We start from the raw sequence: 26,878 nt of genomic DNA on the forward strand, positions 1-26,878 counted from the left end.
ATATACTTTTTTAAGGAAAAAAGATGTCATCTCTTTTCTAATAATTGTAAACTTTGAGAGACAGCATATGATAGGATATAAAATTAAAGATTCATGAGTTAAGCCACTTGAGTGCTTATTCATCTCTACCACTTATTAGCTGTGTGACCTTGGCCAAGTTACTTAGCTTCTCTGGGCCTCAACTTCCTCATTTGTAAAATGAGAATTATAGTAGTCAATATTCCCTAGGATTGTTATGAAGATTAAATGAATTAATATTTGTAAAGTATTTAGAACAGTTTCTAGTATATATATTAAGAACTTTTAAAATGTTAGTCATTTAAAAAATTTTATTGTATTGGCTAGAATTTATAGAATGATGTTAACTATAAGTTATGAAATAGGGCATGTACTAAGTGTCTACGGTTTTTCTGTTTTTTCTGCTTTTTCACAATTTAAAAATCTCTCTCTATACCTAAATTACTATGTTGTATATATGCATGTTCTTAAAAGAAATATAGTTACATTTTATCAAATGTCATTTGAAATCTATTAGGAGGTAAAAATAGCAGTTTTATCCTTTAGTCTATGACTATGAAATTATAATAAATTTCTCAATATTGAACTACATGTACATTTCTAGAATAAACACGATTTTCTTGTATTATTCTATTTTGTTGATTTCTACATTCCTGTATTTAGTATTTCAGTGAATTTTTGTGGTTTTCTTTTTTGTGCTACTTTTTTTAGTGTTTTTAATTTTTTTGTTTAGTTAACTGTTTTTTTAGTTAAGTGCTTTTCATTAAATGAATCAGAAAAATGTTTCACCTCTTTTGTAAAGTTCACAGAGTATGGGATAATATGTTCCTCAAAAATGTGTATTTTCAGCCATCGATTATAAATACCTGATGCAAACAAGATACTTTGCTCATCTAAACAGAGTATTTTAGCTCCTGCCCAATCTCCCTACCCAAGCTGGTCAAGGACATAGGCTTAAGCATCAGACAAAATCTGGCTCAAATCCTAATTTCACCACCCACTAGCTAAATGTGTGCACTTGGCAAGGTACACTTTTGTCACAGGGAATAACTATGCCTTGCTTAGTTTTCCCACACAGTTATCGTGAGGATTACATGCGATTGCACTATCCACCCCACTCACAATAAAGACTCTATTTTATGTTAGTCTTAATTTTCTTTAAATACAAAATTAATGTTTACAAATGTACTTGCTGTTTTTTCTTAGTATGGAGATTTCAATTGTTTATATAGAAATATAAATGCTTTTTGATACAATTTTTTCATGACATTAGTTCATAATAAAAAGTAGATTTCAATTAAAACATGTTATTCTCCACTGACGCAAACTTAAAAAGTTGACAAGAAAGTAGTAAAATGCTCAGATAACACAAGAAAATGAACCCACTGCCACTGTCTAAATGAAATCGCAATGGGTTAATAGTAAAACTGTACTGGTTTTCAGAAAACCAGGCAATGAGCCTAAACCAAATGTAACAGTCTTCCACTCTTTCCTGTTCCCTTGGAGTTTTGTTCTCATGGGAATTCAAGAGTGGGAGGAAGCTTCCCGCAGGCTGAGGTTTACTCCACGGTCTCTGACCTGCCACCTTCACTGCAACAGGGGAGCAAATCTCTCACTCCGAGTGGGAAAACACAGCCCTGAGGGATTGGAGGGGCCTCAAATACATCAGCAGCACACAGAAAACTGCTTCTCAAAAAGCATTGGAGATTTATGTCCACCAGTCAGTGTCATCAAGACTATTTACTTGTATGTATTGATAATAAAGCTGTCACTATGGTCTCTAAGGAGATCAGTATTAGGAGAGTAGTAAGTTTATAGGATCTGATCGGTAATACTATAAGCTTTTCTTCTGTTTTAAAGGATATAAATTTAAAACATTATTTTGGTGGGCTAGCTGCCTCTGTTGAGAACAATTTAAATAAGCTCAGCTAAGAATGTAAATATCAAACCAAGCTCAGTCTCTGTACTAATCACTGGCCCCTGGCAGACACAGAATGGAAGTGTGTAGCTCAAGTTCTCGGCATGCATGCTATTAATTTGACATTAACAATAGACTCTATCAAGCTTCCATTTAACCATATTGATCTGTTTTCTAAAATAAAGATCTCCCACGTTATACCTTTTCCTTGCTGTCCTCTGGCTTTATAACAACAAAGATATTTTCAGGGACATCCTCAATAGCAGGACTGATGGATCAAAAGTGTACCCACCTCTATCTTTTCTGCCCCCTGTGTGGCCTCAATAACTTGATAGTTTCCAGCTCCCCCCAGATTTCTCTTGAGTGCTTTTTCAGTATACCATGACCCCTGAAGGAAACAAAGGGAAAAAAAGATGTATTAAGATAAACATCCTCATTCCTTGTCTCTTTCAGGAAAGAACAAATGGTTCCTTGAGCAGCAACATCCAATTTAGTGACAAAATGACACACAATTTTAAAACAACGTTCATTGTTATTTTTTCATTCCTCATCCTGATTTCTTTCATACGTCTCTGATTTATAACAGGAGCACGATAAATTTCCTTGAGTAAGCAGCTCAGCAGTCTCATAAATGAGTGTGTTTCTTATTATTTTGTTCCCTTTTCAAACCCACCAATTGTATTCTGATCAATCTTTCTTGTGTTTTGCCCCCAAGACTGTGTAACATAGGCAGTCAGAGACATACCTACTAAATAGTAAAATCAATAGTATAGCAAAATATTTTTCTTCAGCTTTTCAACTTTCCATTGAAAATAGTTTCACTAGCTGAGTGACAGCCTTTCTCAGATGTGTGACTTTAAAAGCCATAAACCCCTGCTTTTGAATTTCAATGCCAAGGAGCAAGGACATTGTTTTCCTCAATTATATAATATGGAGATTGGAACTCTGGAAGAGAAAATCCACCCAATAAAACCTGGCCCACACATAATGCCTCAGCATCAAAAGGTAACTTGAAATTTTGCTATGAATAGGCATCTGATGCACTTGCATAGTTTTCCTGTTCCTATTCTTTTAGATATTTCTATATCAAAAGCCCCCATTTTAAAACTAATAACACAGAAACCAACTGAGTCATTTTCATTCCCATATATACTCCTGAAGAGGTGGCTACAACCGATCGCTGGGTAAACCAGGCTCCCTTTAACTCAGGCAGTCTACATATTTGAGCAGACACATAACAAATGCTTAGTTGTCCTAGATGAGAGAGCCATGTTTCTTCCCTGTTATGGAAATCATCTGTTCCTTTTTCTATAAAGCGTGAAGCCAGGAATGTCAATATTCCTATGCTTGTATATGCTAACTTTACTAGGGTTATTCAGAGCAGGAGAGAGTCTAGTGCTGTTTGCTGTTTTCTTCTCTCCTTTCTAATAAACCACCAAACTCTGTCTATTCCAGGCTCCAAATTGTCCTTGAACTCACTCTTCCTTCCAATTCCATTCCCACAGGCACCATCTAATTCCACCCTCCTCATCCACACCTGCCTCCATCCCATCAATTTTTACAGAGATTATGACATCCCTCACTAGTCTCCCTGGTTTGAGAAACGCCCCTTCCAGTCCATATTCCACAGCCCACCACTCGCGTTGGGATAATAACTGAACTTGTGATTGGTATAAAACCCAGGAATTATACGTGGTAGAAGTATTTCACCATGATTCTCAAAGTCTTTTTCTCCAAATGCCAACAGCATCCTGTTAGCCATCTTTCAAGTTCATCTGTAAATAATTTCATTACTCTTCTTTCTTCTGCTTCCCACATTTTCTTATAGCTTACAAGTAAGCCAGTAAAAGAAAGTCCTCAGGGCTTGTAACACATAGGGAGAAGCACTGAACTCAATTCTAGTTCCAGCCCATCCCTGTATCAGCTGTTGACTTTGAGGGATCATCTTTTTTGTGGGTAAATGACAGAGCCTTGCTTATCAAATGGGATGGAAATATTTACCCTGCTTATGTCTCCAAGTTGTTTTGGGAATCAAGAAAGATCACATACAATAAAATACACATATGCAATGTTATTTTATTACTCTTCCTGAAGTACTACAAAAGCAAAAAATGTGTTTCTTGTGTTTAACACTAAATTCAGTTTGGGGGTCCTAGAAAGGTAGCTGTGATCACACTCCCAAGACTTACAGCTTCCTTTTGGGATTGTGATGGTCTAATGAGTTTTGTTTTGGCTTCCAAAGGAAAAATAAAATACCAAAGGAATCATACTCTAACATATTTGAATTCCCAAGACATATTGAAATCGAAAAGAGGAAGAAAACAAAAGGGACTCAAAACAATGACAAATCTTAATTGGCTGAAACTGCCATTTAATTAAAATAACTCAACTGTCACTTATGGCACAAATGTTAATACAATCTCTTTAAAACCCAGCTGAATCCTCCAGATATCACTGGACACTTTGCAATAGGAAATACATGCCCATTCCCTATCACTGTATTGTAGGTTTTTAATTGGAGAATGTATAATGTGTACAATAGGATGAGTTCATTTTGCTTCTGAAGAGGAAATAAAAAATATCAACCTGAATATCACTTCACATATAAGCAGGACTGTAGCCTCCGTTTAAGTAGGTGTTATTTTAGACTAAAAAAACACCAAAGGCATATATTTGAACTCATGCATCTAAACAGACCAATGAAAGTGTAGAAATTAAGTGCAGAAGGGGAAGCAGAGAATGGTAGGAATAAAGTCCACAGCTGTGTTTTCTTAAAATCCGGTGAGAGGAATGTTAATCAAAGTTCACAAAGTTTAAATTTTCCTTTGAACTGCATAGGTATAATCAAGTAAAGAAACACAACCCTCACTGAAGTATGAATTTTTTATTTGAAATTATTGTCCCATATTAAGAAGGTAAGTTTGTTCATTCATTCATCCAGATATTCAAAAAATAATACGTACTGATTAGACTTTGTACAAGATGTGATAAAATGTGCTGGTTTGAACCCCTTGGCCACATGGGGCTAGCAACAAATACCAAAAGAATTGCACAAATAGGCCATATTAAAAACTTCCTGTTTCTTCCAACCAGAATACATATCATCCCCCTGTGCCCTCACTAGTAGGCTCTGGGCCATCCTTAAAAGCCCAACTCAAAGGTTGCTGCTTTTGTAAAGCTCTTTGGAACTGCACAAGTATGTTATGAGTCATAACCCCTGCCCCTAAATCACTTTGTTCATAACTCTCTGATGCACTTATCACGGTTGACTTCACATGACAGCTCTGTGTGTGTCAGTCTCCCCTAGAAGGCTGTGAACATCTTGAATGGCAATTTTTTATTCATCCATCTACAGCACTTGGCACAATATATTGTAGGTACTTAGTTAGTGATTATTGAATGGAAAATTCATACATCTTTACTTGCATGAGCAAAAGGTATAGCATAACTTTAAAATGAAGAGTTGCAAGTATTTTACACTTATTCTTGCTACATGTAGCTCTAAAAAGATGAATTTATACCATGAACTTATACCTTTGTGAAAATATGGAAAATTCATGTATTTATAAAAGTCGTCACAACCAAATTAGCATTATTCTCTTCAAATTCCTTTATTTACTTATTCTTAAGTTTCCCTCTTCTGACCTTAGATTAGTATCCTCTATTTTTTCCTATACAAATATTGATTGATTTGTATATGCTTGATTTCTATAATTGTGATAGTTTTTAAACTAACCTACTAACCAGATCCTTGGCAACTGCTACATTTTCAAAAGCTTTAATAGCTATTGTGTACATAAAATTGCAAATAACCTGTTTTATCCATTCCACCATTCAGCAAATATTATTACCTACCATGTGGTAGATGCCACAGAGAAAACAAAGACCCTGTTTCAGGGGACAGAGAGTTACAGCTAAAGCAGGTGATAAGAAATATACACAAATGACCAAAATCAGAAATCTAAGTGCCATATCTCTAATTTATCTAAAATTATTAATTAAAAAATTTTTTTGAATGAAGCCTCAGTAGCTGAAGATGAATTAAGAGGAACTGATGAAAATGACTAAGAATCAGAAATACAATCATGCTTCACATTCATTTAATACTAATAGTTAAACATCCTGTCTGTCTCCTAAGATTCAAGTCAATACCATAACCACAGGCAAAGTAAAATCAGGTTTTCTTGTTTTTTGATATTGAGGTGCGTGAGCTGCTTGCAAATTTTGGAGATTAATCCTTTGTCAGTTGCTTCATTGGCAAATATTTTCTCCCGTTCTGATGGTTGCCTTTTCATCTTGTTTATGGTTTCCTTTGATGTGCAAAAGCTTTTAAGTTTCATTAGGTCCCATTTGTTTATTTTTCTTTTTATTTCCATTTCTCTAGGAGGTGGGTCAAAAAGGATCTTGCTGTGATTATGTCATAGAGTGTTCTGCCTGTTTTCCTCTAAGAGTTTTATAGTGTCTGGCCTTACATTTAGGTCTTTAATCCATTTTGAGTTTATTTTTGTGTATGGTGTTAGGGAGTGTTCTAATTTCATTCATTTACATGTAGCCGTCCAGCTTTCCCAGCACCACTTATTGAAGAGGCTGTCTTTTCCCCACTGTATATTCTTGCCTCCTTTATCAAAGATAAGGTGACCATATGTGTGTGGGTTTATCTCTGGGCTTTCTATCCTGTTCCAATGACATATATTTCTGTTTTTGTGCCAGTACCATACCGTCTTGGTTACTGTAGCTTTGTAGTATAGTCTGAAGTCAGGGAGCCTGATTCCATCAGCTCCGTTTTTCTTTGTCAAGATTGCTTTGGCTATTCGGGGTCTTTTGTGTTTCCATACAAATTGTGAAACTTTTTGTTCTAGTTCTGTGAAAAATGCCAGTGGTCATTTGATAGGGATTGCACTGAATCTGCAGATTGCTTTGGGTAGTAGAGTCATTTTCACAATGTTGATTCTTCCAATCCAAGAACATGGTATATCTCTCCATCTATTTGTATCATCTTTAATTTCTTTCATCAGTGTCTTATAATTTTCTGCATACAGGTCTTTTGTCTCCTTAGGTAGGTTTATTCCTAGATATTTTATTCTTTTTGTTGCAATGGTAAATGGGAGTGTTTTCTTAATTTCACTTTCAGATTTTTTATCATTAGTGCATAGGAATGCAAGAGATTTCTGTGTATTAATTTTGTATCCTGCAACTTTACCAAATTCATTGATTAGCTCTAGTAGTTTTCTGGTAGCATCTTTAGGATTCTCTATGTATAGTATCATGTCATCTGCAAACAGTGACAGCTTTACTTCATCTTTTCCCATTTGGATTCCTTTTATTTCTTTTTCTTCTCTGATTGCTGTGGTTAAAACTTCTAAAACTATGTTGAATAACAGTGGCAAGAGTGGGCAACCTTGTCTTGTTCCTGATCTTAGTGGAAATGGTTTCAGTTTTTCACCATTGAGGATGATGTTGGCTGTGGGTTTGTCATATATGGCCTTTATTATGTTGAGGAAAGTTCCCTCTTCCAAAAATGGGCAGAAGACCTAAACAGACATTTCTCCAAAGAAGATATACAGATTGGCAACAAACACATGAAAGAATGCTCAACACCATTAATCATTCAAGAAATGTAAATCAAAACTACAATGAGATATCATCTCACACCAGTCAGAATGGCCATCATCAAAAAATCTACAAACAATAAATACTGGAGAGGGTGTGGAGAAAAGGGAACCCTCTTGCACTGTTGGTGGGAATGTAAATTGATACAGCCACTATGGAGAATAGTATGGAGGTTCCTTAAAAAACTAAAAAATAGAACTACCACACGACCCAGCAATCCCACTATTGGGCATATACCCTGAGAAAACCATAATTCAAAAAGAGTCATGTACCAAAATGTTCATTGCAGCTCTATTTACAATAGCCAGGACATGGAAGCAACCTAAGTGTCCATCAACAGATGAATGGATAAGAAGATGTGACACATATATACAATGGAATATTACTCAGCCATAAAAAGAAATGAAGTTCAGTTATATGTAGTGAGGTGGATGGACTTAGAGTCTGTCATACAGAGTGAAGTAAGTCAGAAAGAGAAAAACAAATACCGTATGCTAACACATGTATATGGAGTCTAAAAAAAAAAGAAAGAAAATGGCCATAAAGAACCTAGGGGCAAGACAGGAATAAAGACACAGACCTACTAGAGAATGGACTTGAGGATACGGGGAGGGGAAAGGGTAAGCTGGGACAAAGTGAGAGAGTAGTATGGACATATATACACTACCAAACGTAAAATAGATAGCTAGTGGGAAGCAGCCGCATAGCACAGGGAGATCAGCTCGGTGCTTTGCGACCCCTAGAGTGGTGGGATAGGGAGGGTGGGAGAGAGGGAGATGCAAGAAGGAGGAGATATGGGGATATATGTTTATGTATAGCTGATACACTTTGTTATACAGCATAAACTAACACACCATTGTAAAGCAATTACACTCTAATAAAGATGTTAAAGAAATCAGGTTTTCTAATAATTAAAAATGTAATGCCTGAATTGTAATATTGCTTTTACATAACAACTTGGCAAAGTTGACCAAGAGTCTTTAAAACGTTGATCAGCTTTGACCCCACAATCCCACTATGAAACTCCCTTGACCCTTTAGGTCCCTAGGATAACCCTCTTTTTACTTTATTTTTGCTGCTGCTGGGAGAGGAGAAAAAAAGATTTTAGCATTTAATGAACACCTGTTCTGTATCATGAGCCTTGCTAGACACTTTGCATTTTATTCCACTTAATCACAATTAATCATTCTTTTTTTAAAAAAAAGAAAAATGGACTTTTTTCAAAGCTTAAAGATGGTAAGTTACCTCCCTAAAGTCACACAGCTAATAAGTCACAGAGGCAGGGTTCAAATTCAGCTCTGTCTGACTGGAAAGCCTGCGTGATCCACTATGCATCATTGCTTCACAATATTCCTGGACTGTTGACCTAGTTTTACATACAACTTTTCACCTGTATTATTTTTCTCATGACTAAATGGCAATTCCTTGATGCCTTGTATCTCAGAGCTCTAAGAAACATGACTTTTTTGGAGAATTGATCAAAAACAATTCACTTATTCATTTCCTCTATTTTTTCTTTTAACCATTTCCTCTTCCTTCACATCTCATATACCAAAGAAAATATACCTCACATCTCATCCTGAAGAGAAACTACTTCAGTGCTAAATGCCTACTGAATTTATTTTGCAAATTCATAGAATTTGGATGGATATAAAAAACTTTGATTTAAAAGGCTTCTGGCTGTGGACTACAGACCCAAAGAATAAATTAAACAGACTTTGTTTAGTAAAAGATTTCATAGTTTTCACTCTCTTGCATTCTCTCATTATATCATTATAACCTAAAAACACGTTTGTTGTGAATACCATTTCATGTTGCCCTCATGAAATAATATGGTGCTCAAAGTATAGCATAATGATTGAGAAGCAGAGATTCTGAAGACAGACTTTCTGATTATAAATCTTTAGTGTATACATTTGGCCTGGTTATTTGACCTTTCTGGGCAGGCCTAGACTTCTCCACATGTAAAATATCCATAATAATAGTACCTCTCATATACAGTTGTTGAGGAGTTAAATGACATACTAAATTTAATTTGTACAGAACAGTACCTGGCACATACTGTGCTTAATATGCTTTAGATTTATTAATACTCTTATATAACAAAGATAAATAGAATGCTTATGATATGAATGATACATATGATAAAAACAATAAAAAGTTCACATTTAAATGTTAATTAAGTAGCTTTAAAAATAAGGCATCTTGGGCTTCCCTGGTGGCGCAGTGGTTGAGAGTCTGCCTGCCGATGCAGGGGACACGGGTTCGTGCCCCGGTCCGGGAAGATCCCACATGACGCGGAGCAGCTAGGCCCCTGAGCCATGGCCACTGAGCCTGCGCGTCCGGAGCCTGTGCTCTGCAATGCGAGAGGCCACAACAGTGAGAGGCCCGCGTACCGCAAAAAAAAAATAATAAAATAAAAAAATAAGGCATCTTAAAAAACACTTAAATTTTCTTACTGTTGATATACTATCTCAGTTGTATTCTTATTGAATGGCTTAGACATATTAGTGTGTGTGCATGTACATGTGTAAAACAAAAATCTGTGTGCAATTCTTATGAGGAATTTTTAAGTTTTTAAGTATTTTTTTCAAAAAGAATATAGGTCCCTCAGAGCGCAGACCCCAATGCCAACAGAGAAACCTCTTACTTTGTGCCCAAAGCCCTGCTTCCTGAAACCTTAACAGGCAAACAGTTACAGCACAAGGCCAGAAATACTGAATGAAAAAATAGGGAGAGAGGGAGATAAGAAAAGTTTACGTCACTTCTCTCTAGCTGGCCAGTGTTAATTATTTCTCTGTGATGGATGTTCATTCCTCTTCTTCACACTTTAGCCTTTCATGCAGCTGTGTGTTATTCCAAAATATTGAAAGAGTTCAATTTTGTTAAAATATGTTAAAATATGTTTCTGGATCTCCAGGAAAAGGTTTACTTAATATGGGCAACTTTAAATCCTAAAAGGAGAACTTACCCTTCTTACAAGAGCTGATTAGTTTTGACATTTTATCCACTCTCCTGAAGAGTCATTTATGGGCTGTGTTAAATACTAAAAAATAAAGTAAGATGTGGTCCTGGTGAATCTTCTACAACAGAGAGAAAACTCAAAGCAGTATCTCAAATATTAGTAGCAAGTTCTTGCATTGATATTGAGTCAAATACTCTGCCATGCAGGCCCACTTGACCAGATTGGAGTTAGCTTGCTAGTTTTTCTCAAATATAAATATTTGCTTTGTTAATAGGGAAAGTTACATATTCCATGAGGCATAAAGAAAAATTACTTTCCATTGACCCAGGAAACTTACCTTGCAACTATGCCTGAAGGAGAAAGGAACTGGAATGAGAGTATTTGAAAAGAGAACTCTGGCTGCCACAGCTACCTACCTTGCTCTAAGTTCATGTTTAATTAAATTTACATCAGTAATTCCATAAATTGCTTGCATGTTCATAGAACTTAAGTTATCATCTTTGATTCTAAGGTCAGATACTTACTGCTAACAACCTTTGTGCCTCTGAGGGAGGCTTGGTCCTCTGCCAGACTGTACTGCTTCTCCCATGGGGATGGGCCCACCACGACTATACAACTCCATGGGGGACAATGTGACACCAGCAGCCCCCTGGTTGCTCAGCAACAACCCTTTATGACTGCTCCTCTTGGACTACTAGGCAACAGCACTGAGCCTGACCCAGCTGCTCCCAGGCACTGCCTCTCAAGAGGGCCAGGTTAACAGGAGGCCAAGGGCCCTAAGTGACTAGTTACATAATCTAACACATTTCTCAGGATGCTCTCCAACTAAAAAATCAGAGCAGAGTTAGTTCCTATCCTGAAGGGTACCCTTGACCGTATCCTTAATTTAAACTCTACCCTTAAATCTTTAGAGAAGCTGACAGAAAACTAATGCATCAGAGTCAAAATCTGTGGCCAAAAACAGTCTATTAAAAAAAACCACACACATACATCAAGGAGGCCATTCTTTTTTTAATCACATTTAAAATATGACTTTCAAACCTTTCTTAATTTCAAAGAATTTTACTATTTACATACTTTCTGTTAACAGACCCCCCAAAATGGGGAAAACATATTAAACCACTTACTTTTGTGGTAAGACTGTTCCTTAAATAGCTTAACACATAACTCTAAGTATAGCAATTTCTAGGAAAGATCTTCAATTCTTATCTATAGTTTAACCCACATTTATGTCTTCTTAGTTCTAGACTTTTAACAAATAGAAATTAGGCATATTTTTCCATCCGTTAGCTGACCTACCTTTTAGGACAAGGGCAACAACCCAGTCAACCAACCTAAAAACTTACCCACACATGGAAACATGAGTCCAGTCTTGCTCCCATCTCCTCTACTGTCACTTACCTCTTTGTTGTGGAAAAAGAGATGTGTGCTCCAAGAAATATGGACTCACAGCCAGTCTACCACAGTACAAATACAATTCTACTGCTCCACTTAGTCAAAACCTTCAGTCAAGTCCAAGCAATTTATCGTGAAATGCAAGGCACTTCTGAATCTACTTCCCTTTGAACTTCCACCCATATCCGCAGCTGTCCAATATACTGATTTAATTATAGTTCCCTAAATACATGACACATTTTAAGCCCCTTTCCTCTTCCTAGGACATATTCCTCTCTGCCTGGCAAACTAGTGGTTATCTTTCAAGACCTAGCAATAACATCACCTCCTCTGAGACACTGTCCCTGGTTTTAGAATTTCTTATAACCATCTCTGAGCATCTTCTACCTGATTCACACTGCTATAGCGGCATTAGTCACACTGTTTCACAGTAATTTACTTACTCAACATTAATCCCATGTCCTTCAAGGGCCAGGACCTTGTTCTGTTCAACTTGGTCTCCTTGGTGCCTGGCATATTCCTTTGCATTAAGAAGTTGTTTACACTATGGCTTTATTAATGATTAGAGAACAAAACTCCTAGGCAAAATTGTAAAATAGATGAGGAGTGGGCATTTTTAACCTCTTAATTAATCAGGGATGGGTAATAAAGCAATTCAAATCAAAACAAAAACTTAATCTCCTGACTTCTGGGCTGGTCCTCTTCCTAAATTATGATGAATCATTGAGGGCAAATAAGTAGGTACCTCTGCAGTGATCCAATCCATCCAGTAATATGGCTAAAATAATCAGATTTCCTGTGTCCCCTTTATTATAATCATAATAACATGAAATTCAAGGGAGCTACATGGTCAGGTAACCAAATCACTAAAAGGTGGTCTGGAGCTGGTCTCAGGGAAGATAATTTCCCATTCAGATTAGCAACTCTTAAAGCAGTTTTTGCAGGAAACTTGGTGCAAGTAAAGTAGGGAAGAGAGTAGAAAAGAAACCAGAAAAATTAGAGCTAAATAGAAAGCAAGAAAAAGCTCTTCTAATTTTAAAAACCTCCTAAAAAATATTTCACAAAACAGCATTTACTCAACATCTGTCTCCTGCAAAGCACTAATTAAAAAAAAAAAAAAAGGAACATGAGCAAACAACACACAAAAGCCCACAAATGCAGCAGCCAAGAGTAACAGCATGAAGCCATTCAACCTCTTACTTCAGCACTTCAGTAGCTAAAGATATAGGCCTCCATTTTCAAATATAACAATGCTTTTATGCTTTTTCTACAACTTCTTAGGTTCACATATGTGTTTATCTAAGATACTGCCAAATTTTTGATATTAGCAGTAATGTGATTGTCTAAAATAATCCATGCAATCCAAATTCTAATCAACGGACATCTAAATTTTTAGCTTATCTGTGTTAAGCTGAGAGGGAATTCTTAGTCTATTACAAGCTTGTGGTTATAAATACCCCCAAGTCTGTGCTTCCTCAAAACTAGGAAACCTGCACCCTTGGAAATCCCAGAATGTACTCACAACCACATGATAAATTTTGTTTATCAAAGGAGTCTTACTTGACAGTATATATTTAAAGCATGTTTTTATACTAAAACAAAATGAACACATTATAGAGTGCATAATGTATACAAATATGTAAGATGAATATGAAATGTCAAAGAAACTTTGTACTTTTCTATGGAGCACTTTGAGTTATGCCTCTAGATTTCTGGGAGTTCTTTGGTGGAAAAGCGTGAGAAGCCCTACTCTAGGGGATTCCCTCCTAGATGTTGAGGAAAACATTACTTTCATGTAAAAAATACATATCACCTTGGCTCTAGCATACCATGACCACTGAACTCAAAAAGTGCTACCATACTTAGACATACCATTACTTTTTTTTATTGGAACTTAACCTTTATGACATCTTTTTTATTTTGAAGCAAAAACATTTCTCTCTCCAACAGTCCTAAATCTTTCTGCAGGTACCTCACAGGACCAGTCTAAACTCCTATATATGTAAGACCGTCCTTCAAATAAACATAATAGTCACAAGTAATGGAGGCGTACTAGATGCCAGGAAATGTGCTGGGTACTTGACAATCATTAATCAAAAAATAAAACTGCAGGTAAATAGTATCATCTTTATTCTACAAAAAAAGAAGAAGTAGATGAAGAGGAGGAGAAAGGGGGAGGGGGTAAGGGGAAGGAGAGTGGGAAAGGAAACAGCTTACAAAAGGAAAAGCAACTTTCCCAAAATAGCACAGCTCATTAGGAGCAGAGCTGAGCTAACTCCAAAGCTTGTGCTTGTTTTTCTCTTTCTTTATACATCATGTTATACTACATTTCCATGCCCACTTTCCCAGGTGTTCATTTCTCCTAGCGAAATATCTCCATTTTACAACTATTCCTTCCATCACTTCTGCAATAACAGACCACCCTGATCAAGTACATGTGTGTGTATTTATTGGTAGGAGTAAAATATCCAGAACAATTTGGCCGTGGAAGAACAGAGTTGGGCTGTCACTTCCTTTGCTCTGGATAAGATACTGCTATTGATACAACTTAAAAATATGCTACCTATGTTGGACAACCACTTGACATTATATTGAACTGGCCATAAACCAAAATTCTTTAGTATTGTTTTAACAGATTCTGCTAATAACCATTTCTTCTCTAACTGGTTTCTTTTTTAAAATGTATACAACTCTTGTATTTACCTACATATAAACAACCTGTCAAAATAAATTTTTATTCATAGAGTCATAGATTATATGACTCTCTACTACTTTCAAGGATAAAAATTAGCTACAGGGGCTTCCCTGGTGGCGCAGTGGTTGAGAGTCCGCCTGCCGATGCAGGGGACACGGGTTCGTGCCCCGGTCCGGGAAGATCCCACATGCCGTGGAGCGGCTGGGCCCGTGAGCCATGGCCACTGAGCCTGCGCGTCCGGAGCCTGTGCTCCTCAACGGGAGAGACCACAACAGTGAGAGGCCCGTGTACCGCAAAAAAAAAAAAAAAAAAAAAAAAAAAAAAAATTAGCTACAAATTTAAGTCCAAAGTTTTCATCCCAACACTTAAGATTCTTCACTACAGCCTCAATGTATCTTTCCACCCAGCCCCTAAAATCTCCACCCAGCCCCTAAAATTCTACACAGCTCTGTCTCACTCTTTTCTGTATTTGTACCTTTATTCATGCTGTCCTCTCAATCAAGAATGCTTTGCCCACTCATTGAAATTTTATCAGTCCTTCAAGGACCATCCCAACTACTACATTGCCTTTAAAGTCTTTTTGATTAATTTCAAAGTTTATCTTCTTCTTTGAAACTCCACAGCTTTTTTTTTAGTTCTTTCGTAGTACTTATTACAGTCTGCCTCACAGGAAAGGTATGTATATTATTTTCCCTTACCTCCCCCAAACAGATAGAATCCTAAATTTCTTTAAAAAAGATGGAGTCTCATTCCACTTTGCAATATATCACTAAACACAGTAGCTGAATCCAGGAGGGTGCTTTTTAATAGATGTTTATTTGAATTTAGTTAACTATTCATCTCAGAGATGCATGTACTGAGTTCCAAAATTCATTAAAAATTTAAATAAAGAATATCTATAACCAACCACAGAAAAGAACCTGAATATCAATGGGTACATATAGCACTAAAATATGGAATTATAGGCTCTGTTTAGAATAATACAGGTACTTTTTTCACTGTACTGATCTCATGATGAACTGAAATCGCATCATTCATATTGGTGTAATCATGTTGACAAAAACTGAAATCTCAAGAGATTAAGAGACTCCTTCAGGGTCACATGACTAATTAAAAGCTGAGTTGGCCTTACAACAAAGCTTTCTAATTTCTAGCTTAGTTATTTTTCTCTACTATTATCATCCAAATCATGTGTCGATACGTTTTCATAAATATTAGCTGTAAAAATATTTATGTATGAGGGAAATATACTCTTCTTTCTTATATATTAATAATCTTCACATTATTATTTGTACAGGTAGAATTTAAAATAAAATTCATTAATGATGATTAAAGAGGATTATAATACACAAAGTTTATTTATACAAATCTTACTTATTTTGCAACTTAACTACAAAGACAACAGTCAAGAGTCAGGATATTAACAAATGTTGTTCAGTCAAAATAAATGTCATAAAACCTATGTCGTAAAACCTATACGCTAATAATATTCACGGTCTTTACTTATAAGCCAGTCCTACAGATTTAATCAGAGTCTGTTTATGCCTCTGGTTTGTTTTTAACCTCTTGTCACCAGTTTAGAGGATAGTAAAAATTTTGCCTGTCCAACATCCGTTTCCCCTTGAGGAGCCTTTCCTCCTATAGTCACTGCATGTGATTCGTTGTTTCCGAGAATGAAGTTGAGACTCCGACCTGACATATCCAAGCTCCAAGTGCCCTGAGCCACAGTGACTGGCTCAGAAGTGATACGTGACACAAACCTGCCTCAACAGGCTTATTATTACGTTTTTCCAACCCAGCAAATGCTGAAAGACTGGGTTTGTGGTGCAAGTTAGTCCACCTTAGGACTGGTGCCAAAGCTACTAAGTGAAGACACTTTTTTCTCTTTGAATTTAAACTTGAGGAGTTAGGCCTGGAGCTGTTGATAGCAATTTTGTCACCAAGCAGAGCCTGAGAATGAAGCCAAGTTGAAAGAGAGTAGAGCCAAGAAGTAGAAGGGAATAGGGTCCTTACAAAATAATGTGAGCTCTAGATCAAGCTGTGACTGAAAGCTGGGTTACATTAATCTGATAAATTCTCCCATTCTCCTTAAGCCAGTTTGAAGTGGATTTGCTATCGTGAGCAACTGTAACATTCCTAACTAATGCACTCAGGTATCTGACTTTCTCAACCCACAACAGATTCAAAAGGTCATAAAGAGAGTGAACAGTAAGAGCTATTACATACAGCAGATGAAGTAGCAGCTTACGGTTTGAAAGTGAGGATGAAGACAGGTAATATGTAAAAATAGAAAATAAGGAATTTCAAAAATGTGGAGTCTTTTAGTCAAGGACTTACTCCACATAGCATCCTGGGAAACCTCTCAGTCCCAGAAAAACCAGGATAGTTGCCATGCTATTTGGGAGCACAGAGATTCTTGCAGTGATTTGCATAAACAAGAAGATAAGGGGTCATTAGGTCACAGAGGACTCAAGGCAGGTGGTGGTGAGGCTCTGAGGTTGCTGTACTTGTAGGGGAGAGTGTGGTAAGCACACAGAATTCTTAGGTTCTCCATTGACTTGTACTAATTGGAAATGTGCAATCCACTGAGAAACATCTTACTCCAAGCAATCAGAGCATGGAGAGTAAAAAATAGATGGATCAAAGAAGCGGTCATCCCAATGAAGCCAAAGGACAAGTGTAGGTGTGAATCTTTGGATTGGTGTAAAAAAAAAACAAAACGAATATAGGATGCTATGTCCAGAGAGTTTCAGAATTTGAGATTTTAGGAAGGAACAATTTCATATGATAAGTCCAGGTTGTGACTACGGAAGGGGCTGGGTGAAAAGAAGTAAAAGAGAAGACTACTGCTTGAAACTGTAGAGGTCACACACTGAGAGGCTGTGGTGTTGGGTGTAGACATGAAGTCATCCAGATTGAGGACAGGAGACAGGTGGGAGAAGATGACTGTACACCTGTTGCTGGAGTGTTCAGTGAAGGAGGGGTTTGTTCAGGTGGTGAGTAGATCACAGGAATGAGCAATGGTAGTTGATAGCATAGCCAGCTGGCTCAGAGGAACAGGAATGGGTATAAGGGTGTAGAGAAACAATGGTCTACAGGTGGGAGGGTGTATGGAGGGCATGTGTCCCACCTCCCTACCCTGAGATTCATGAACTATGGAGTAATCAGCAGTCTCCAACAGGAAGGACTCACGGGGAAGTGGGATACCCATGGGAGAGTCAAGATTCAGGGCTAGAGAAAGAAGTGGAGGTTAAGAGGAGTTTACTGGGACTGAGCAGGTATTCCAGAGGGCATGACAAAATGGTTTTGAAGGAAGAATAAAAAGCAGAGATTAGGTCAGGGAGAGGCAGCCAAAGCATAATAAAGTTTCAAGGCAGAGAGGAGAAATGAGTAGACAAACGATAAAAACAGAGATTTGAAGCATTAGAAAATTAACTGTTTTGCAAGGCTAACACAATTACATGTTCCAAAACTGGTAACGTGGGAATTTAGGAAGATCTAGCAGCTATGATGTGGGATGTGGAATTCCTTTTCCTCCTGGGATGAGGTGGTGAGTGACAAACGTGGGTCAAGGCAGTTTAGGGAGGCAATCAAAGAGCCTGCAGTCATGTGTAGGAATGGTGGCCAGCAAGGCATGTGAGAGGGAATTCTGTGGGACTTCAGGATGATAGGGCCAGTTATAATGAGGTGGGCTCCAAGGAGGTGCAGGGGCATGGGATGCTATTTCAAATCAGTGGTGAAGGAATCAATGACAGAACAAACGAATTTGAGACAAGACTAGTGATTAAAAAATGTTAATAATAAAATTAGATTACCTACTTCATCCCCTACTAAAGTAACTTCTTAAGGATTAAAACTTTAAATTAAAAAAGACATCAACAGTACTATTAAAAACGTAGATGAATATGTTTAAAGGGGAAAGTCCTTCTCAGAAACTATGCGAGAAGAAATTGACAGCTTTCACATCTACAAAATTTAAGGATTTTACAAAGCAATGCTCCCTAAAATAGTTAATGGCAAACAAACGAAACTGATTAAAAAATTGCAACATAACAGACATACAAAGAGTTAATATCCTAATGAATAAAAAGCTCTTGAGACAAACAAAACAGGATTAAAAACAGGCAAAGAATACTAAAAAGCAATTCGTAAAAATAAATCCAAAACATCCAATAAATATACTGACTAACTAAAAATATTCAGCCTCATTAGCAATCAAAGAAATACAAATATGAGGTATCTTTTCCTACTGATTTCTAAATTTAAAATTTTTAAACAGTATTAGTATGTTGGTAAAAATTTTGAGTATAAATTGCTGCAGGCTTCCTGGAAAGAAATTTTGCAAAATGTGTCAAAAATGGTTAACAAGTGAATATCCAATGACCTAGCAAGTCCATGTCTAGAAGTTTATTCAAAGAGATTAATAAAACAGCCATGTACAGTGTATAAAGATCACAAACAGAGTTATCTACTATGGTATTGCTTATAAAACCAAATTTGGGAACATTCTGCATATTTACCAATAGGGGTTAGTTAAAATTTTAATAGAACACTATGTAGCCATTAAAAATATGATTTAGCACCTTGACAAGATATAGTAAGCTGAAATATTAAGGGAATATGATATATCACTTTTCTTTTTAAAATCTACATATATGCAAAGAATTTTATAACTAATGGTGAAATTTAGGTGGACATTATTTTCCTCTTAATACAATTCTGAATATTTCTGATTTTCACTGCAATGTGTATGGTCTCAGAAACACTATTTCAAAATTTTAAAGTTTAAAACGTAGTGGTATTTTAAGTGGCAAACATAACTTGCTCAGAAAAGTTACATGTGGAATAACCCGTTATAATGTAATAATAGGGAGTTGACAAAAGGATGAGACTGAAAGAAAAAAATCACCTGATTATATTTTCACATCTGTGATTCTTGGTGAATAATTTATAATAGCAAGCATATATTGTCCTTGGAAAAACTGAATTCTACATTTGAACATTGCCAATATTTAAAGCAATGCATTTTAATGATTTGTTTTCCTTTTCTTATTTCTGTGTTAAACTGATGATTACCACAGGGTGCAGCAAACTTAAAATGTGGCCTAACTGGAAAATTCTGTTTCATACCCTTAAGAGCTTAAATTTTATCTAGCCAAAAACTATTTCATGGGTCACTTTGAATAATAAGAAAAACGTTATTTTTTTAATTTTTTTTTTTTTTGCGATATGCGGGCCTCTCACTGTTGTGGCCTCTCCCGTTGTGGAGCACAGGCTCCGGACGCGCAGGCTCAGCGGCCATGGCTCACGGGCACAGCCGCTCCGCGGCATGTTGGATCCTCCCAGACCGGGGCACGAACCCGTGTCCCCTGCATCGGCAGGCGGACTCTCAACCACTGTGCCACCAGGGAAGCCTGAAAAACGTTATTTTTTTAAAATTTGCTCTTCCTATTCATTTGTATTCTGGTAATAATAATTTTAAGAAGAAAAAAATAATTTACAAACTGTATACCATTATTACATTAATATAAAAACATTCTTACAACTGGACAAAGACTGGAAGATACTCAATACTGAAGCAATTATGTTTGAATATTAGAATTGGAATTTTAAAATCTTTCAGTGTTCTTAATAGTGTGATGGTTTTATGATAAAAAATATCTAAAAGAAAGAAGCTAACTAATAAAGTAAACTTTTAACAATGCTTTTATAAGATAATTTGAGATGTCCTTAGATATAACTGAAACTGCTGTCCTTAGTCAGAATCATATTTCATTAATCCATATTTTAAGTGGATTACATTGAGACAAAACCCACAAAGTGAAGAACTGAACCAATTTGCTATTAGGACCAATAATAATTATTGACAGGTAATATGAAAAGTTTTCAACAAATTAGGTAAATTAAGGTACTTTTTGAAAGAGTTGGTAAAAATAAGCATCTATGAGTAAAAAAAAATGCTTTGTTTCCTCCCATTTTGCAGTTACACCCGAAAAGTTTATATTTCCTTTCAAGCATTCAAACCTAGAACCCAAACATGGACTTCTCAGAGTTGGAACAACCTATGCCGGGTTTTACTTGAAGCTTAATATCCTTTGGCAAAAATCCACAAACATCTCAGGGAGCTGACCCAGGTCTACCCTGTGAAGAAAGTATTCCCCACTTCCCCTGAAAACGTTCTCCCACTCCTCCCTGAGGCAAACAAATACAAACTATGTCCCCCATGTTGCAGACTGGTCCCATACCCATACTGTCAAACCCATATGGTGCAGAATGAATGGAAAACCTGAAATGACCTCATTTATATCTATGGCTGGGTTGGTGGCAGAGGGACCATGGATGCACTGCCCAAGTTATCACACTGCTTATTTTGTAACCATCTTTACAACTGATACTGAAGATGGACACGTTTCAAGTGGCTAGCAATCCAAAATCCAGGTATCAGCAAGGTTGGTTTCTTCTTGGGAACTCAGGAGAATCTGTTCCATGCCTCTCTCCTAGCTTCTGGTGGTGGCTGGCAAGTCTTGGAATCCCTTACATCTGCATAACTCCAATCTCCACTTCCACTGTCACAAGCTTGCCTTCCCTCTATGAGTCTCTGTCTCTGTGTCTCTTCTCTTCTTCTTCTAAGGACACCAGTCATACTGGGTTAAGGGCCCACCCTACTCCAGTATGACCTCATATTAACCAATTACAACTGCAATGACCCTATTTCTAAATAAGGTCTCATTCTGAGGTTCCAGGAAGTACATGAATTTTAGGGAGACATTATCCGACCCAGTAAACCCACCAAACCTGCCTTCATTCTTCTATTGACATCTCTGTATATAGTGCTAGTCCTCAACCTCAAGCCAAGAAGCTGAGACCCACCCTTCATTCCCACCTCCCTTTAAATTCATATCCCAGTTATCATCAAGCCTGATCATTTTCCACTCCTAATATTTCTAGACTCTGATACTCCTGTTTATCCCTAATCCCTGAATCACTCTCTAGCACCTCTTGCTTGGGCTACAACAGTCTGTCCAATACTCCTCAAACCCAATCTTCTCCAAGCTACAAGAGTATATATAGATATATACATACAGCTTCATGGCATGTTAGAAAGATGTACAGTTGCTTTTTTTGGTTTGTTTTTCTAATTTTTCACTACCGTGAAAACTTCTGCTTCTTTACTGCAATGAGCATAATTATGATAGACATCCTCCTTCAGGGATACCGAAACCGAGAGGCAGAGTGGTTTGTGTGCAAGCCCTGTTCTTTGTAACATCTTCTCCTGACTTGACAGATTCTTTACAAACCTTCAGAATGCAACAAAATCCATTATATCTATAATCTAGCTTTTTATAGATTTTATTAGATTTGGGAAAGACAGACAAGAGGGGCTTATTTCAGTGTTTTGAGATTTAATATTATACCTGGCTCCAGAAGCCCCATGATAATAGTACTTATTCTCATTTTTTAAATAAACAAAAATAATAATCGAATGTAATTGCATGAGTTATAAGCCATCCTTGTTTACACACACACACACACACACACACACGTACACAACTGATTTTAAGAACAGTGTTTTCTTCTGAGACATATTAACCCAGCCCATAAAGATTAATGTAGAAATAAATCACTTCGTAGTCATTTGATATAAGCATGTTTGGGAAGACAGCTTAACTCCTTCCTGTCTTCCACAAATTTATTCCTGAAGCTATCACACTGAACCTCAGTTTCTTCCTTTCCTTCACCCAAAAAGTGAAAACTTACAGTTAACCATGCTAATTTCCACACTCCTAAAGGGGATTCTTTTTCATCAGCACAGTAGATTTTAGGGCTTAGCAGGAAATAGGGGCTATAAGGAGGCGGAATCCAGGAGACAGAGGAAGGCATTTAGCTCCATTTATATTGTCTATAAACGCTTCTGCTGTTGCTCCCCCAAACAAGTATTCAGGCTGTGTTGGCTCCAGACTACACAGTCTTAAAGTATTTCTATTCCCTTGGCCCACTTTCCAGTCTCAGAAATCCTATTCTAACTGATCCAGGATCCTAGGTGAGATTACTTCCTCCTATTCAGGAACATGTACAAATGTGAATTGCTTTATTCTTATATAGACAGCTCTGAACTTTTTTTCCAACCAAGCACCCAACTCTTGGACACCATCACTTTTTAAGAATAGGAGTTATTGGAGAACACAAATCTACTCTGATTTATAAAGTCCGTAGCATGCTTTATACCTGGACAGATGCATAAAACTGCTATTTGCCTTTGAGAGCATGAATGAAAAATATATCCCACTTGAGTATAAAATAGACTACCTATTTGATTTCTCAAAGTCATTTGTACTTCCAATAAAAAGAAAAATAATAATAACCACTTTGGTTTTCTGGGTATGTTCAAGTATTCTCTTTATGTAATGTCACTAACTGATAATGACTTATAAAAAGTACATTGAGCCTATTAATATAAAAATTACTGAGACCAACAGGTTTCAGAGAGCATGTACTAACCACAGAAGTTTTAAAACAGTAAGATAAGAGCCCTGGATTTATCCCTAATACATGATTTTTGCACATGTCAATCACTTAAACTTGGGCCTTAGATCTCTATATGTAATAAAATATGTTTAATTAGTACTTAGAAGAATTATGTGGCATCATAATTACAGATGCTTATTTCATCATAGGATTTATAGGGTTTTTCTGATATTCAGAACGGAATTTTTTTTTTCTAACTCAATTAAAATCTTGTGTTTAAGGAATGGAAAACCACTGAATTTACTATCAAGCCATTCAGGTCTGAGTCTCATCAACGTCCTAAAATACGATTTTCAAATTGTTTTATTTCCCATTCTCAATGGAGACTGCTGGAAATTTAGTCTTAATTAAGCCTGATTTACTCTCATTTCGCATTAAAAAAAAAGATACTGGGGGAAGGGATGAATAGGCAGAGAACAGAGGATTTTTAGGGCAGTGAAAATACTCCCTATGATAGATGAATACATGTCATTATGTGTTTGTCCAAAGCCATATAATGTACAACAACAAGAGTGAATCCTAAGATAAACTACGGACTTTGGGTGACTATGATATGTCAATGTAGGTTCATCTATTGTAGCAAACATACCAGTCTGGTGAGTGAGGGAGGCTATGAGTGTGTAGGGGTAGGGGGTATTTGGGAAATCTGTACCTTCCTTTCAATTTTGCTGTGAATCTAAAACTGCTCCAAAAAAAAACTGTCTTTAGAAATATTTTATTTTTGAGAAATGTTCCACTTTTTTGCAAATTTGTTTGCTATATCTGAGCTCTAAATTTGAAAGGAAGCAGTGTTTCCTGTCCAACCTTCTCTCTATGTATATATCAAATCATATATGATCTAGTAAGAAATATTTATTTGTCCAGAATTTTCTACATTTTGTAAATACATAACTTCTACATAAAATTCACTCTATAATGCTCTTAAAAAGTTAGACATACCTTTATCATACAACCCAGCAATTGCACTGCTAAATATCTATCCAAGAGAAATGAAAACATGTACTCACAAAGACTTGCATGTGAATGTTCTTAGCATCATGATTCACAATAGCCTCAAGCTGAAAACAACCCAAATGTCCATCCACTGGCGAATGGATAGACAAAATGTGGTATATCCATACAATGGAAAACTTCAACAATAAAGAGGAATGAAATACTGATACACGCTACAATATAGATGAATCTCAAAAACATTACGTTAAGTGAAAAACGCCATAAACAAAAGATCACATACTTTATGATTCCATTTATATAAAATGTCCAGAGAAGGCAAATCTATAGATACTGAAATTAGATTAGTGGTTGCCTGAAGCTGAGCAGAGATTAATTATAAATGGGCATGAGGGATCTTATTGGGGTGATGAAAATGTTCTAAAACTGAATTATGGTGATGGTTTTACAACTTGGCAAAATTTCTTTAAAAATCATTGAAAGGGGTAAATTTCTAAAAATTTAAACTTCTAGTTTAAAATTAACTAAAGAGGAGAGAAAAATCTTTAACAAAGAATGAAATTTGACACAATTTTAAATATCCTGCATAAGGTATTCCATTAGTCTTTGATATTTTGTTGAAGAAAGTTGTGGTAAAGATAAAACTAAAAAGTCAATTACTAAAAACTTTTTGAAAACTTTTTTCCAATATATACTTTGCTTCAAAATTAAATCATTTGATCTTCCAAAACACTGTTTTAGAAAATGAAATCCCTTAACATAGTGTCAGCAGAGGGATATTGACCAGCACCTGACATACTAACAGGAAAACAAGGTTTTCAAATTGCTGGTCTAACTAACCTTGATCCAGAACCTACGCCATTACAGCACTTCCTGTGAGATTTATGGCCATCAGATCTCATTTTAACAATCCAAATTCTGAGCTTTCTGAATATTAAATCCCAGAAGGAATTTTTTTATGTGTAGCATTGTCAATAAGAAAGGCATCTTGTGAAGAGATAAAGTGGACAGATGGATTTTGAATCTACATGTACACCAAGAGAAATGCAATACTCAACAGTAGTTCTAATCCATACTTTTTCAGTATCCAAACCATTAATATGAGTGTTTTAGTATTTAGTTTTTCTAGTTGAATGTTTAAGTGGTCATCGGCATCGAATCTCCGTCTTACAGTCCTACACAGACTCTAATAATTTCACCTGCCGTTTTTTTTTTTTTTTTTTTTTTTGGTTTTTGTTTTCTTAGTGTTTCCTGTGTGCCCCACTTGTACCAAGCGCTCTTCCAAAGGAACCGTGTTCGGATGTGTTCCCTGGGATGAGCTCTACGAAGATGAAACTGGCCCGTTCATCTCAGCCTCACTCGTCAGGGGCTGCCGGTCAGGACAGCTGGTAAATCGGGGTCATCTCCCCCTGAAGGCAACGAGTTGCTACGGCATCAGCAGTCAGGACCCATGCCCTCCATCTCCTGAGCTCCTGCGACCACACTGCACTCCCGTCCCTCCCTGGCTGCCGGCCGGTGTCCTAGGCTCAGTGAAAACCCAGTAGTTGCAGAGAACTCTTGATTTGACCCGATCTAATCATTCCCATGTTTTATCAAATAATGGATGGAGACTGGTGAGATGAGGTGACTGGGCTAAAGCCACACAGCTCGACGCGGGCAGAGCCGGCTAGAACACTGGTCTCTGCTGACCCGGCGGCCGCGAGCGGCTGCCTGGGGCTGGGAACGCGCAGCCCATGGGAAACGACGTGGCATTGCCCGTGCGAGAGGCGAAGGCTCAGCAACTTATGAGAGGAGATCACCAATGTCCAGCTTCAGAGCAGAGTGGGCAAAAAGAGGTGACCAGACCTCCCTGGTTACGCCTGTTGGCCTGAGCGTCCCCTTCCACTCTGCAAGTACCTCTGCATGTTAAATGATGTGGTCGCTCTGGCCAAAGAGGCTTCCACTTTGAATTCCCCCCATGCTCGTGCGGACTGGCCGGAAAATAGGAAAGTTGCTATAACCACATCTTCGCTCTCTCAGTCTCCCCTGACTGCCCAAGTCCTTTCCCTCCATCTTCGCTCCAGAGACCCCCACCACTCCCGACTCCCCTCCACTACGTACGTACCAGCCGCGCGCAGAGCTGCTCGCCGAGCCTGGGCCAGGTCCCGGTGCCCGGGCTCGCCCGGCCTCTACGTGGCCGCGAACTGCGACGCGGGCTCTAGCTCGCTGCCGCCTCTACCGTCCACGAGGGTGCGACCGCGTCTGAGCTGCTGGGCTGGGGCACAGCCAGGAAGTGGCAGCGACTCCGGGGGCGGAGAGAGCGGCTGCCGGGACCCGCCCCCGAGCTTGAAGTGTCCCTCCCCTCTCCCCCCACCCGGGTCTTGCTCTCTGTGCAGCCACTGCCGCCAAGGGGCTCTCTGGGCCGGCGCGACGGTGGTTCTAGTCCTTTGGCTCCCTGGGCAGCGTTCTTTTTCCTGCGTGCGCGTTAACAATTAATCATCAGAGATCATCACAGAACCCGTGCCCTCCTCGCCTACCACTCTCACTTCCCCTGGGGCAGGGTTAAGGTTCTACTAAGAATTTACCTGATGTGACTGATGGAATTTCGCGTCCCTCCCTGCTCCCGGAGGCTTCCTCTGACCCATTTGTGCGCGCCCCTGAGCGTTTGTGCTCCAAGTGTCCTACGGTTGCACTTTACTCGTGGCTCATTGGAGAAGGTAGGAATGTGCATGGTTTTCCTATCTGCACCCGGAATGTGGGTATTCGTGTTTTCTTAACGCATCATTTTAACAGATTGAGAAGCCATGTGCAATGTAGACAA

At 37.7% G+C, this 26,878-nt stretch overlaps 1 protein-coding gene across 2 annotated transcripts in view; it reads right to left on the minus strand.

Annotated features, from left to right (window-relative positions):
• Nucleotides 1-26,308, minus strand: part of PKIB (cAMP-dependent protein kinase inhibitor beta) — a 101,826-nt gene extending 75,518 nt beyond the window's left edge. The window contains exons 1-2 of one of the 2 annotated variants that reach the window (XM_082633589.1): nt 26,183-26,308; nt 2,229-2,324 (exon numbers count right to left, since the gene is read on the minus strand). The gene's annotated coding sequence lies outside the window, so the exon portion shown is untranslated. The remainder of the gene's footprint in view (nt 1-2,228; nt 2,325-26,182) is intronic. The other variant, XM_082633590.1, reaches the window with a different exon arrangement.
• Between the last annotated feature and the right edge of the window lie 570 nt (nt 26,309-26,878).

Source organism: Mesoplodon mirus, assembly GCF_964341445.2.
Source record: "Mesoplodon mirus genome assembly, chromosome: 10".
NCBI lineage: Eukaryota > Metazoa > Chordata > Mammalia > Artiodactyla > Ziphiidae > Mesoplodon > Mesoplodon mirus.